Genomic DNA, 14,799 nt, shown 5'->3' with positions numbered 1-14,799 from the left:
TTAAAATTTTTTTCTGAGACTATTGTTACACTTTTATGCCTGTTTCTCTCCAGGAACCAAGACCCTGACAGACAGGTTGATCTCTTAGATCTATTCGATCTTTGCTGGAGGCCTGAGTTGCCTAGGACATCCTTTCCCCATGCTAGACTTATTTCTTTTTGTAGGGGTCTATGTTCCGCTGTCTCCATCCTGGCAAAGGCCCATAGTCTAATCCTCAGTTATAAGCGTGTCTCCAAAGCTCAAGACTCCAGTTATTGGCATTTGCTTCCAGGCTATTTGCAGCTCCATATTTTCTTTTTCACTCTACTTTTATCATGTTATCATGATTATCATCATCATTATTTTTTGCCTTTGGGTTTTTTCTTTTCAGATTAGCAAAGCATTTAAAAGTAAGATATTTAAAAATATATCTAGCATCTGTTTTTTTTTTTAATTTCAGATTAATATGGAGGTGCAACCAGATTCCGTAGTTTGCATTTGTTTTTTTTTTTATTTTCTTTTTTTTATTATTAAATCATAACTGGGTACATTAATGCAATCATGGGACACCATACACTGGTTTTCTAGACCATTTGACACATTTTCATCACACTGGTTAACATAGCCTTCCTGGAATTTTCTTAGTTATTGTGTTAAGACATATTCTACATTTTCTAAGTTTCACATATACCCTTGTAAGATGCACCGCAGGTGTAATCCCACCAATCACCCTCCCTCTGCCCATTATCCCCCCTACCTCCCCTTTCTTTCCCCCTTCCCCCTATTCTTAGGATATAACTAGGTTATAGCTTTCATGTGAAAGCCATAAATTAGTTTCATAGTAGGGCTGAGTACATTGGATACTTTTTCTTCCATTCTTGAGATACTTTGCTAAGAAGAATATGTTCCAGCTCCATCCATGTAAACATGAAAGAGGTAAAGTCTCCATCTTTCTCTAAGGCTGCATAATATTCCATGGTGTACATATACCACAATTTATTAATCCATTTGTGGATCGATGGGCACTTGGGCTTCTTCCATGACTTAGCAATTATGAATAGGGCTGCAATAAACATTCTGGTACAAATATCTTTGTTATGATGTGATTTTTGGTCTTCTGGGTATATGCCCAGTAGGAGAATTGCAGAACTGAATGGCAGCTCTATTTTTAGATCTCTAAGTGTTCTCCATAAATCTTTCCAGAAGGAATGTATTAATTTGCATTCCCACCAGCAGTGCAAAAGTGTTCCCTTTTCTCCACATCCACGCCAACATCTCTGGTCTTGGGATTTTGTGGTATGGGCCAGTCTTACTAGAGTTAGATGATATCTCAAAGTAGTTTTGATTTACATTTCTCTGATGATTAAAGATGATGAGCATTTTTTCATATGTCTGTAGGCCGTGCACCTATCTTCCTCAGAGAAGTTTCTCTTCAAATCTCTCACCCAGCCTGCTATGGGATCACGTGTTAATTTCTTGCTTATACGTTTGCGTTCTCTGTGGATTCTGGTTATTAAACCTTTGTCGAAGACATAACCTGCAAATATCTTCTCCCATTCTGAGGGCTGTCTGCTTGCCTTACTTACTGTGTTCTTGGCTGTGCAGAAGCTTTTCAGTTTGATCAGGTCCCAGTAGTGTATTTTTGAAGCTCCTTCAATTGCCCAGGGGGTCCTCCTCATAAAATACTCGCCCAGACGGATTTCTTCAAGGGTTTTCCCAGCACTCTCTTCTAGTATTTTTATAGTTTCATGTCTTAAGTTTAAATCTTTGATCCAGTGAGAGTCTATCTTAATTAAGGGTGAAAGCTGTGGGTCCAGTTTCAGTCTTCTACAGGTTGCCAGCCAGTTCACCCAGCACCATTTGTTAAATAGGGAATCTTTTCCCCACTGAATGTTTTTAATTGGCTTGTCAAAGATCAAATAACAGTAAGTAGCTGGATTGATCTCTTGGTTCTCTATTCTGTTCCAGACATCTACTTCTCTGTTTTTGTGCCAGTACCATGCTGTTTTGATCACTATCGATTTATAATATAGTCTGAGGTCTAGTAGCGTGCTTTGTTTTTATTTCTGAGTAATGTCTTGGCTATTTGAGGTTTTTTTCTGATTCAATATAAAATGAAGTATTATTTTTTCAAGATCTTTAAAGTATGACAGTGGAGCTTTAATAGGGATTGCATTAAAATTGTATATTACTTTGGGTAGTATGGACATTTTAACAATGTTGATTCTTCCCAGCCATGAGCATGGTATGTTTTTTCCATTTGTTCACATTTTCAGCTATTTCTTTTCTTAGAGTTTCATAGTTGTCTTTATAGAGATTTTTCACATCCTTTGTTAGATAAACTCCGAAGTATTTCATCTTCTTTGGCACTACTGTGAATGGAATAGAGTCATTAACTGTTTTTTCAGCTTGACTATTGTTGGTATATAAAAAGGCTACTGATTTATGAACGTTGATTTTGTAACCTGAGACGCTGCTGTATTCCTTGATTACTTCTAAGAATTTTGTAGTTGAATCCCTGGTGTTTTCCAGATGTACAATCATATCATCTGTGAAGAGCGAAAGTTTGATCTCTTCTGACCCTATATGGATACCCTTGATCGTCTTTTCTTCCCTAATTGTGGTGGCTAAAACTTCCATTACAATGTTAAAGAGCAGTGGAGACAATGGGCAGCCTTGTCTGGTTCCTGATCTGAGTGGAAATGATTTCAATTTAACTCCATTCAATATGATATTGGCTGTGGGTTTGCTGTAGATGGCCTCTATCAGTTTAAGAAATGTCCCTTCTACACCAATTTTCTTAAGTGTTCTGATCATGAAGGGATGCTGGATATTATCAAAAGCTTTTTGTGCACCAATTGAGAGAATCTTATGGTCTTTGGTTTTTAATTTGTTTGTGTGCTGAATTATACTTATAGATTTACATATATTGAACCAGCCTTGAGACCCTGGGATAAAACCGACATGGTCATGATGTATAATTTGTTTGATGTGTTGCTGGATTCTGTTTGTTAGGATCTTGTTGAATATTTTTGCATCTATATTCATTAGTGATATTAGTCTATAATTTTCTTGGTGGGTCTTTTCCTGTTTTGGGAATCAGGGTGATGTTTGCTTCATAGAACAAGTTGGATAGAATTCCTTCTTTTTCTACATTTTGGAACAGGTTGAGTCATATAGGTACTAATTCCTCTTTAAAGGTTTGGTAGAATTGTGACGTGAAGCCATCTGGTCCCAGGCTTTTCTTTTTAGGGAGGTTTTGTATGGTTGATGCTATTTCAGAACTTGATATGGGCCTGTTCAACATTTCCACTTGATTCTGGCTAAGTCTTAGAAGGTGACCTGCTTCCAAGTATTGATCAGTTTTCTTCAGATTTTCATATTTCTGAGAATAAAGTTTCTTGTAATATTCATTAAAGATTTTTGAATTTCTGAGGAGTCTGTTATTATTTCGTCTTTGTCATTTCTGATTGATGACATCAGAGATTTTACTTTTTTTTTTTCCTGGTTAGGTTAGCCAAAGGTTTATCTATTTTATTGACCTTTTCAAAAAACCAACTTTTGATTTATTGATCTGTTGTATAATTTGTTTGTTTTCAATTTCATTTAATTCTGCTCTAATTTTGGTTATTTCTTTTCTTCTACTGGGTTTGGAGTTGGAATGTTCTTCCTTTTCCAGTTGCTTGAGATGTCCCATTAAGTTGTTAACTTCCTCTCTTTCCGTTCTCTTGAGGAAGGCTTGCAGTGCTATAAATTTCCCTCTTAGGACTGCCTTTACAATTTCCCAGAGGTTCTGATAATTAGTGCCTTCATTGTCATTTTGTTCCAAAAATTTGGCAATTTCCTTCTTAATCTCATCTCTGACCCAGCTATCTTTCAGCATAAAGTTATTTAACTTCCATGTTTTTGTATGAGTATGCAGATTCCTGTTGTTACTGAGTTCAACTTTTATTCCATGGTGGTCAGGGAAAATGCAAGGAATAATTTCTATTCCTTTAAATTTACTGAGGTTAGACTTGTGACCTAAGATGTGATAGATTTTGGAGTATGTTCCATGTGCTGATGAGAAGTATGTGTATTCAGTTTTGTTGGGATGAAATGTTCTGTAGATGTCTGCTCAATCCAAATTTTGGATGGTTAGGTTTAAATCTAAAATTTCTTTGCTCAGCTTCTTATTGGAGGATAGATCCATTACTGCCAAAGGAGTGTTGAAATCTCTGACTATTATGGAGCTGGAGGAACTCAAGTTGCTCATGTCTGTTAGAGTTTCTCTTACAAATTGAGGTGTACTCTGGGTGGGTGCATAGATATTAATAATTGAAATCTCATCATATTGAGTATTACTTTGAACAAACATGAAGTGACCATTCTCATCCTTCCTTACTTTTGTTGGTTTAAAGCCTATTGTATCTGCAAATAGAATCGCAGCACCTGCTTTTTTCTGATTACCATTTTCCTAAATTATGGATGACCATTCTTTCACTCTGAGTCTGTATTTGTCTTTTAAGGCAAGATGTGACTCTTGTATGCAGCAAATATCAGGCCTGAGTTTTTGTATCCAGTCAGCTAACCCGTGCCTCTTTAGAGGACAGTTTAAGCTGTTCACATTAATGGAGAATATTGATAAGTCTGGTAAAATTTTGAGTATCAAGTTTTTTGAAAATCCAGTGGAGATTTTTAATCCTTTCGCCAGTGTGGAAGTTGGAGTTTGATCAAAAGTTTCTGAGTGAGTTTACTTTTGTGGTAGAGGATTGGGCTGGTCATTATGGAGGATAGGTCTGAGAATATCCTGAAGAGCTGGTTTGGTTATGGCAAATTTCTTCAACATATGAATGTCATTAAAGTATTTAATTTCTCCATCATAAGTGAAACTCAGTTTAGCTGGATACAGCATCCAGGGTTGAAAGTTATTTTGCTTTAGGAGATTAAAAGTCGATGACCACCATCTTCTGGCTTAAAATGTTTCAGCAGAGAGATACGCAGTCGTTCTAATGTTCTTCCCTTTGTAGGTAATGGATTTTTTACGTCTGAATTTTGTCCTTCATATTAACTTTAATGAAGTTAATTTTGATATGCCTGGGGGATGTCTTATTCGGATTGAGTCATGCTGGGGTTCTGAAACTGTCTGCTATCTGAATTTCAGAATTTCTTGGCATGTCTGGAAAACTCTCTTTCATAATTTCATGGAAAAGGGCCTCTGTGCCTTGCGACGCCACTTCATCACTTTCAGGGATTCCAGTGAGATGGATATTAGCCTTCTTCGAATTATCCCAGAGCTCTCTGAGTTGAATGATCCATTTTTGGTCTCCATTTCTCTTCCTCTTTGAGAGTTTGGGAACGTTCAAAGCTTTGTCTTCGATGTCAGAAATCCTTTCTTCTGTTTGCTCCACTCCACTCTTTCTTCTGTTTGCTCCACTCCACTACTGAGGGATTCTACTGTATTTTTCAGATCTTTGAGGGCTGCAAATTCTTGCTTCGGTGCATCAAAATCTTTGGTGGTTTTGTCTTTAAATTCGTTAAATTCTTGAGACAACTTTTGAATTTCTCCTCGAATTTCTAATTCTGACTTTTGAATTGCTGCTCAAATTTCTAATTCCAAATTTTCCTCCATTTTATTAATCTTGTTTGCAATCCAAATTCTGAATTCAATTTGTGACATCTCAGCCAGCTGTTTATGAATGGGATCTTCAGTTACATCTGCCATATCTTTCCTTGGGGTTTTGGGGGTGGGGGTTGATCTATTCTGGTTATTGATGTTACAAGAGTTTTTCCACCGATTCCACCCCATGATTGTTTTATACCGTTTGATTTTTTTTCCCCTGTAGCTTTGTCGAGGACCCGTACAGTGCTATGGCCTGAGAAACTGGGGACCTGTTTGTGGTTGTGGGGCTAAGTGGTTCTCTCTTGTTTTCAGCTGGTTTCTGTTCGACCCTAGTGAAATAGTTACTCTGGGTTGAAGTCTCAGTTGTAGAGAAATACCAGCAATTAAGTCACCCCGCCCCCCACAGGCGACAATTGGAAAAGGAAAATCAAACCTTCCTACAACCACACACCCAGGGCACCACCTGAATAGTCCTTGGCGATTGGCTCAGTTTAAAAGGTCCAAATCAATTGTCTCAGTCAGCACCTCTCTCAAGTGGGAGAGTTTAAAAGGTCTCTGGCAACTGGATCGCAGGGGTCTGGTGACTACTCAGATATGGCTTACTCCAGTGCTCCATGGAGTCAGGAGGGCCCACCAGCAAATAGATCAGTCTGGGAAGGTTGATGCCTCCTTCCCTACCTTGCACCTCTGTCACACCCAGTCGCTAATACTCCTGCAGGGCTTTGACCCAGTTGCCTATAGTTAACAAATATTCCAGGGCTTTGCACCTGCCTGAATCACAAGGAAATCTATTTCTGCTCAGCCAGGCCACTGCACTCTGCCTCTATCTAGCAGGGGGAGGTGAGGCCTGACAACCTCGGGTGCTTGATGGTGGCTGGGGGGTGTTCACTCAGTTCTAGCCCCACCCCTGATTGATCTTACTGACAAAACAGAACACATCAACTTTGCAGGAATTTGTTTCTATCCCTGCTAAATTCCCCTGCAGAAGAGAATCTGTTTTGAGTTCCCAGAGCCTGCGCCTCAGGCCTTGTCTTTGCTCCTGAAGGTTTGTATTCAGTTACCTGTCAGTTCTAGCCTCCTGTCTTCCTTTGTCTATATGCTGATGATCTCCTGAGGGCCGGGTGCGTCTTAGGCTCAGTAAAGTAATTCCTTGGGTCAGCCCTACCCTGGGAACTTCCCGGCTCTGCACGTGTTTTTCTAGTCCCCGTGCTCCACTCAGGCTGGTACCGCCTCAGGCAAACCGTTTACTCACGGGGCCTGTGTTTTCGTCCCAGATCTGTTCCATGGTGGTTGCCACCTGAGTAGATGCCTGGCCTCCTCTGGTTGCCCAGGGAGACAGGGGGAGTGGCTTCAGAATATCCAGGAATGAGCTCTATTGTTGCCAAAAGACGGCTGCTGCTCTGCATCTCAGGGCACTGCCTCTCCAGTGTGGTTCCCCCTTAGCTGACCATTCTCTCCTAACTCCTGTGCCCCAGAGTCAGCACTGGCCAGCTGCTGTTTAGGCCCTATCCACACCCCTCGAGACATCACCCAAGAATCTGGACTCCTGGGGGACAGGCCTCCAGACCTCTGAATGAGAGTGGAGGGGAGTGCTTGGAGCTCAGAGTTGCAGGAAGAGAATATATACAGTTTTGTACAGTTTTATGATTGGCAGGAGAACACCATGGCACCCTAGGGGGGGAGATAGGTCCAGTTTTTAGAGGGTCTCTCCCATGGAGTGTTGTGGGAGGACCTTTGAACTCTGCTCGTTTGTTTGTGGGGCACTCTGAACTGTTCTCATGGGGGAGGGGACTCCCCACCTGCTTGGTGATGAATTTTGTACCTTTTGTTTGTATCCTTGGGGTCGCAGCTTGCCTCAGGGGGGTTGAGATGTGCGTTGTTCAGCCTTCTCTCTTGGTGCAGCTCTAATCTACCAGGTTACTTGCTAAATTTCTGTCCTTTAACTCTCCTTCTAGACGAGAGCCTCTGTGGATAGCTGGCTTCAGTCTGCCATCTTGTCTCCGTCCCTCCCATAGTTTGCATTTGTAAGGTTAAAGTCCAACTTGTAGGTGTGTCCCACACCCAAATAGTGTGCCATATACCCATAATGCATGTGCTGGGTGGTAATTTATATGTATTCGGTAACATCTCTTTTTTTGTATCATGGGTTGGGATAGAGGGATCAGATTATTAATTCCCAAATGGCCAGAAACAAAAGGCTCAGCATCTTTTCAGAAGTACAAGGAGCCAATATTTGGAATACTCTTAGGAAAAAGGAAATAAGTAATAGTTTTCTGCTGTGGGAAGGTATAATTTTGTGATTCAAAAATTTAGGGAAGCAGTGATCTGGCTGGATATCACAAAGAGGTAACATTTTACTTTAACCATGGTTTCTGCAATGTCTGCAGTATAGAAGGGACTGGTTTATTATTAATAATTCTATCCTTTGGGTAGCTATGAAGCTATTGCCCTAAATTACTTTCTAAAGGCTATCGATTGTAGTCAAATCCTCATAGAGGGGACTAGATGTACAGCAAATCTCAATCATGGAATCCCTAATGAAATTTTCTTAGCTAAGTCTCTGTTCTAAGATCCTTCTTTCTGACAGTATCTATAACACAAATTTTATCTTACAACAGATAGAATGTCAGTATCTGCGGAATGGCCTCACGTTTAGAATGTACTGATTGCATTTTAATAACGAACCAAGTCATACCACTCTGATAAAGGAATTGAAGTGTTTTCTATAAATCTTATTAAAGATGTAAAACTCAGAAGAAATTGAAAAGATTTCAAGTTGAATTTCTTGACATTGGAAAATTTAAATGGCCTGCTGACTGACTTTTATTCTCTTCCCTTTCATCCTATAGACAATGATCAGATTCTTTTCTGAAATAAAAAAATCTCAGTATGTGGTGCTCTTTCCACTCAAGAAACTTAAAATTAATTCCTGTTTTTAACTCCTTGTTAGACATTTCTCTTTCGATGCTGAGTTTACAGACAAATTCTTTCTACCTGATTCTAAAACTTTTGCTCTGTTAAACCAAGATTTATGGAAGTCTTTTATATTGTATTCTGAACCAAGCATGAATTAGGCATAAGACTGATCTTCCAGGGCACCACTCAGTCCAGCGTGGGGAGAGGAAAGAGGTTAAAAATCATGTGAAAAAAAGCACATGACTATTGTTAATGCCTATAGTGAAAGTTTATGTAAGTAATTCTCCCCTTTTCTTAACTTTAATAGCATTTATCTTTATCTCTTATATAGTATCATCACTTTTTCTTTTAGTATATTTAGCTTTCCCATGACGTCAATTTTTTTTTATTGTTAAATCATAGCCGTGTACATTAGTGCACTCAAGGGGTACAATGTGCTGGTTTCACATACAATCTGAAACATTCCTATCAAACTGTTCAATGCAGCGTTCATGGTATTTTCCTAGTTGTTATATGTAGACATTTGTATTCTGCCTTTAGTAAGTTTCACCTGTACACATTCCAAGATGCACTGTAGGTGTGGCCCCACCCATCACCCTCCCTCCATGCTAACCTCCTCCCTCCCTTCCCCTTCCTTGGCCCCTTCCCCATAGTCTTGTGCCATAGTTGGGCTATAACCTTCATGTGAAAGCCACAATTTAGCTTCATAGTAGGGCTGAGTACATAGGATACTTTTTCTTCTATTCCTGAGATACTTTTCTAAGAAGAATATGTTCCAGCTCGATCCATGTAAACATGAAAGAGGTAAAGTCTCCATCTTTATTTAAGGCTGCATAATATTCCATGGTATACATGTACCACAGTTTGCTAGTCCATTTCTGGGTCAATGGGCACTTGGGCTTCTTCCATGACTTAGCAATTATGAATTGGGCTGCAATAAACATTCTGGTACAGATGTCTTTGTTATATTGTGATTTTTGGTCTTCTGGGTATAAACCTAGTAAAGGAATTACAGGATGGAATGGCAGATCCTTATCTTTCCTTATTTTGGTTGGTTTAAAGCCTATTGCGTCTGCGAATAGGATTGCAATGCCCGCTTTTTCCTGTTTTCCATTTGTCTGGAGTATAGATGACCATCCCTTCACCTCAAGTCTATATTTGTCTTTTAATGTAAGATGTGATTCTTGTATGAAGCAGATATCTGGCTTGAGTTTTTGTATCCAGTCAGCCAACCTGTGCCTCTTTAGAGGACAATTTAAACCATTCACATTAATTGAGAATATTGATAAGCCTTTCGAGAGTCCAGTGGACATTTTTAATCCTTTTTTGACTGTGGAAGTTGGAATTTGATCAAAATTTTCTGGGTGGGTTTACCTTTGTGGTGGAGGATTATGCTGGTCATTATGGAGGATATGTCTGAGAATATCCTGGAGAGCTGGTTTAGTTATGGCAAATTTCTTCCACATGTGAATGTCATTGCAGTATTTAATTTCTCCATCATAAATGAAACTCAGTTTAGCTGGGTATAGGATCCTGGGTTGAAAGTTATTTTGTTTTAGGAGATTAAAAGTCAATGACCATCCTCTTCTAGCTTGAAAGGTTTTAGCAGAGAGATCTGCAGTTATTCTAATATTCTTGCCCTTGGAGGTGATGGTTTCCTTTTGTCTGGCTGCTTTCAGAATTTTGTCCTTCATATTAACTTTAGTGAAATTGATTATGATGTGTCTGGGGGATGTGTTATTTGGGTTGAGTTGTGCTGGAGTTCTGAAACTGTCTGCTATCTGAATTTCAGAATCTCTTAGCATGTCTGGAAAGTTCTCCTTCATAATCTCATGAAGAAGAGACTCTGTGCCTCGTGAAGCCACTTCATTGCTTTCGGGACTCCCTGTAAGACGAATGTTGATTTTCTTTGAATTATCCTAGAGGTCTCTGAGAGAGTGATCAGTTTTTGCCCTCCATTTCTCTTCCTCTTTGAGAGTTTGGGAGCGTTTGAAAGCTTTGTCTTCAATGTCAGAAGTCCTTTCTTCTGCTTGCTCTATTCTGTTACTGAGGGATTCTTCTGTGTTTCTCAGATCTTTGAGGGATGCAACTCCTTGTCTCAACGTATCAAAATCTTTGGTCATTTGGTCTTTGAATTCGTTGAATTCTTGAGATATCTTTTGGGTTACTGCTTGGAATTCTGATTCGATCTTATTTGCTATCCAGATTCTGAATTCGATTTCTGACATCTCAGCTATTTGTTTGTGCAGGGGATCTTGTGCTGTGTCTGCCCCATTGATCCTTGGGGGAGTTGATCTACTCTGATTATTCATATTTCCAGAGTTTTTCTCTTGATTTCACCTCATGATTGTTTTTCACCATTACCTCTGGCTGTCCTGTCCTCGGAGTTGGGAGGTGTCTCTCCAAGATCAGACTCCAGTGGGATCACTCTATTGTTGTTGGATCTTTGTAGCGAGTGACCCTGTGTAGTTCCTCTGGGGCTGCCCCAGCCAGGGAGTTCTGGTTGCGAAAGCAGCTCTGGAGTGTGACACACCCGGATCCAGCAACAGGGCGGGAGGTGGTGTGCGTGGTTCAGGGAGTGCCTGGTGCCCAGTGACTTTGACACAGAGAGTCCAAGGCTCCAGCAGTCTCTGGCCAGGAGAAGGGCTCTGCACAGAGGCAGGGAGGGCTCTGGAGGGCACGCAGCTACCATAGTCCCTGGCCAGATGAGCGGGCCAGTGTGGGCGCAGGGAGGGTACAGGAGGGAGGAGGCAGGGTTGCGTGGCTTCCGCAGTTCCTGGTCAGGGCATGCGGAGGCCCAGCAGGCATGGGTCGGGGGTGGGTTGTGGTGCAGCTTTTTCTGGACCCACAACATATTTAAAAGAGTGCCTTGCATGGAAAAATAATAATGGAACAGCAATAATGCCAACAATATAACAATATAAATCATTTAAATATTGTTAAGTACATGCTCATTCCTACTGTAGAGTTTTGTATATACATAGTATTAACTCTAATCAACACAAGAGCCAGGGACATGGGCTCTATTGTTACCTCATTGAACTGATGTAGGGGATCTAGGTCCCAAATAAGTTAAATAACTTGCCCAAGTGCATATAGACAGTAATGTAGAAGCTAGAACTGGAATATGGTACATACTCAAGAAATATATACTGAAGACATAATGAATTATTATTTACTAGCTTTTTTTTTAAGAGTCAGAGTCTCACTTTATCACCCTTGGTAGACTGCTGTGGCATCACAGCTTACAGCAACCTTCAACTCCTGGGCTTAGGTGAGTCTTTTTTTTTTTTTTTTTTTATTAAATCATAGCTGTGTACATTGATATAATCATGGGGCATCATTCACTAGCTTCACAGACCATTTACCAAGTTTCACATATACCCTTGTAAGATGCACCGCTGGTGTAATCCTACCAATCCCCTTCCCTCTACCCACCTCACCCCTCCCTTTCCCCCTTCCCCCTATTCTTAAGTTGTAACTGGGTTATAGCTTTCATGTGACAACCCTAAATTAGTTTCATAGTAGGGCTGAGTACATTGGGTACTTTTTCTTCCATTCTTGAGATACTTTGCTAAGAAGAATATGTTCCAGCTCCATCCATGTAAACATGAAAGAGGTAAAGTCTCCATCTTTCTCTAAGGCTGTATAATATTCCATGGTGTACATGTACCACAATTTATTAATCCATTCGTGGATCGATGGGCACTTGGGCTTCTTCCATGACTTAGCAATTATGAATAGGGCTGCAATAAACATTCTGGTACAAATATCTTTGTTATGATGTGATTATTGGTCTTCTGGGTATATGCCCAGTAGAGGTATTACAGGATTGAATGGCAGATCTATTTTTAGATCTCTAAGTGTTCTCCATATCTCTTTCTAAAAGGAATGTATTAATTTGCATTCCCACCAGCAGTGCAAAAGTGTTCCCTTTTCTCCACATCCGTGCCAACGTCTCTGGTCTTGGGATTTTATGATATAGGCTAGTCTCACTGGAGTTAGATGGTATCTCAAAACAGTTTTGATTTGCATTTCTCTGATGATTAAAGATGATGAGCATTTTTTCATATGTCTGAAGGCCGCGCGCCTGTCTTCTTCAGAGAAGTTTCTCTTCAAATCCCTTGCCCAGCCTGCTATGGGATCCCTTGTTCTATTCTTGCTAATGCGTTTGAGTTCTCTGTGGATTTTGGTTATTAAACCTTTGTCGGAGACATAACCTGCAAATATCTTCTCTCATTATGAGGGTTGTTTGCTTGCTTTACTTACTGTGTTCTTGGCTGTGCAGAAGCTTTTTAGTTTGATCAAGTCCCAGTAGTGTATTTTTGAAGCTGCTTCAATTGCCCGGGGGGGTCCTTCTCATAAAATACCCGCCCAGACCGATTTCTTCAAGGGTTTTCCCTGCACTCTTCTCTAGTATTTTTATAGTTTCATGTCTTAAGTTTAAATCTTTGATCCAGTGAGAGTCTATCTTAGTTAATGGTGAAAGCTGTGGGTCCAGTTTCAGTCTTCTACTAGTTGCCAGCCAGTTCACCAGCACCATTTGTTAAATAGGGAATCTTTTCCCCACTGAATATTTTTAATTGGCTTGTCAAAGATTAAATAATGGTAAGTAGCTGGATTCATCTCTTGGTTCTCTATTCTGTTCCAGACATCTACTTCTCTGTTTTAGTGCCAATACCATGCTGTTTTGATCACTATCGATTTGTAGTATAGTCTGAGGTCTGGTAGCGTAATTCCTCCTGCTTTGTTTTTATTTCTGAGTAATGTCTTGGCTATTCGAGTTTTTTTTCTGATTCCATATAAAACAAAGTATTGTTTTTTCAAGATCTTTAAAGTATGACAGTGGAGCTTTAATAGGGATTGCATTGAAATTATATATTGCTTTGGGTAGTATGGACATTTTAACAATGTTGATTCTTCCCAGCCATGAGCATGGTATGTTTTTCCATTTGTTAATATTTTCAGCTATGTCTTTTCTTAGAGTTTCATAGTTCTCTTTATAGAGATCGTTCACGTCCTTTGTTAGATAAATTCCCAAATATTTCATCTTCTTTGGCACTACTGTGAATGGGATAGAGTCATTAACTGTTTTTTCAACTTAACTATTGTTGGTATATATAAAGGCTACTGATTTATGAATGTTGATTTTGTAACCTGAGATGCTGCTGTATTCTTTGATCACTTCGGCTTAGGTGAGTCTTTTGCCTTAGCCTTCCGAGTAGCTGGGACTACAGGAGGCCACCACAAAGCCTGGCCATTTTTTTTTTCTTTTATTAAGTCATTTGTACATAGATCACAAATACATTTATGCCATTATGGGATTCAGTGTGCTGATTATTTGTACAAATTGGAGTGCTTACATCCTACTAATCAACATAGCCTTCACCTCAATTACCCAATTATAGCATTAAGACATTTGTGTTCTACACCTCATAGATCTAATTTGTACTTGCAATTCAACCCACCCCGGCCATTTTTTTTTGGTTGCAGTTTGGCTGGGGCTGGGTTCAAACCCGCCACCCTCCATATATGGGGACAGCGCCGTACCCACTGAACCACAGGCCCTGTCCTTATTTAGTAGCTTTTTATAGAAAAACTGAAACATCTCAGAAATGCATTTTTCTTTCTTTTTGGGTCTGAATCATTGCTAGGGACTGTAAAGTGTATCTGCATTAAATGACTTTACTGTGTCTTGTAGGAAGCCTCTTTATGACTTTACCTTAAGACTTGAAACATTGGCACAGTTTACTTCTAGCAAGTCTTTGATTTTGTTGTCCCGTTTTTCAAGTTGGATCATCTTCAAAGGACAGAAACTTCATTGACATGCTAGACATTTCTTGTGTTTTACATGAAAACTTCCCAGTGCTCTGAATTTAAATAAACTTTACCTGCAATGCGTAACAACTGACTCTTGATCTTGTATATTAGTGGAACACAAATGAACTGAAAGTCATGTGGAAAACTGCACCCTTTTAGCCTTCAGGGTCCTTTACATGGGGGCCCTAAGATAATCATAGCTTGTTGGGATTAGAAGGGCCTTTAGGAATCTCATGGTCTAACCATGTCCTTTTACAGACATGAAAGCTATCATTCAAGGAAAAGCTGATTCTTCTTGGCCATATCATAATTAAAGGAGAACAGTTCTTCATAGAAATAAGACTGGCAGATTTTACATCTTTTGTATTAGCCTAGATGAAATTGAAACACATTCTTCTTAGTAAAGTATCACAGGAATGGAAAAGCAAATATTTAATGTGCTCAATATTAATAAGAAGACAGTAGACTATCTAATAGATACC

The sequence above is a fragment of the Nycticebus coucang genome, chromosome 20, assembly GCF_027406575.1.
Source record: "Nycticebus coucang isolate mNycCou1 chromosome 20, mNycCou1.pri, whole genome shotgun sequence".
NCBI lineage: Eukaryota > Metazoa > Chordata > Mammalia > Primates > Lorisidae > Nycticebus > Nycticebus coucang.
Note: the sequence above shows the minus strand (reverse complement) of the source record.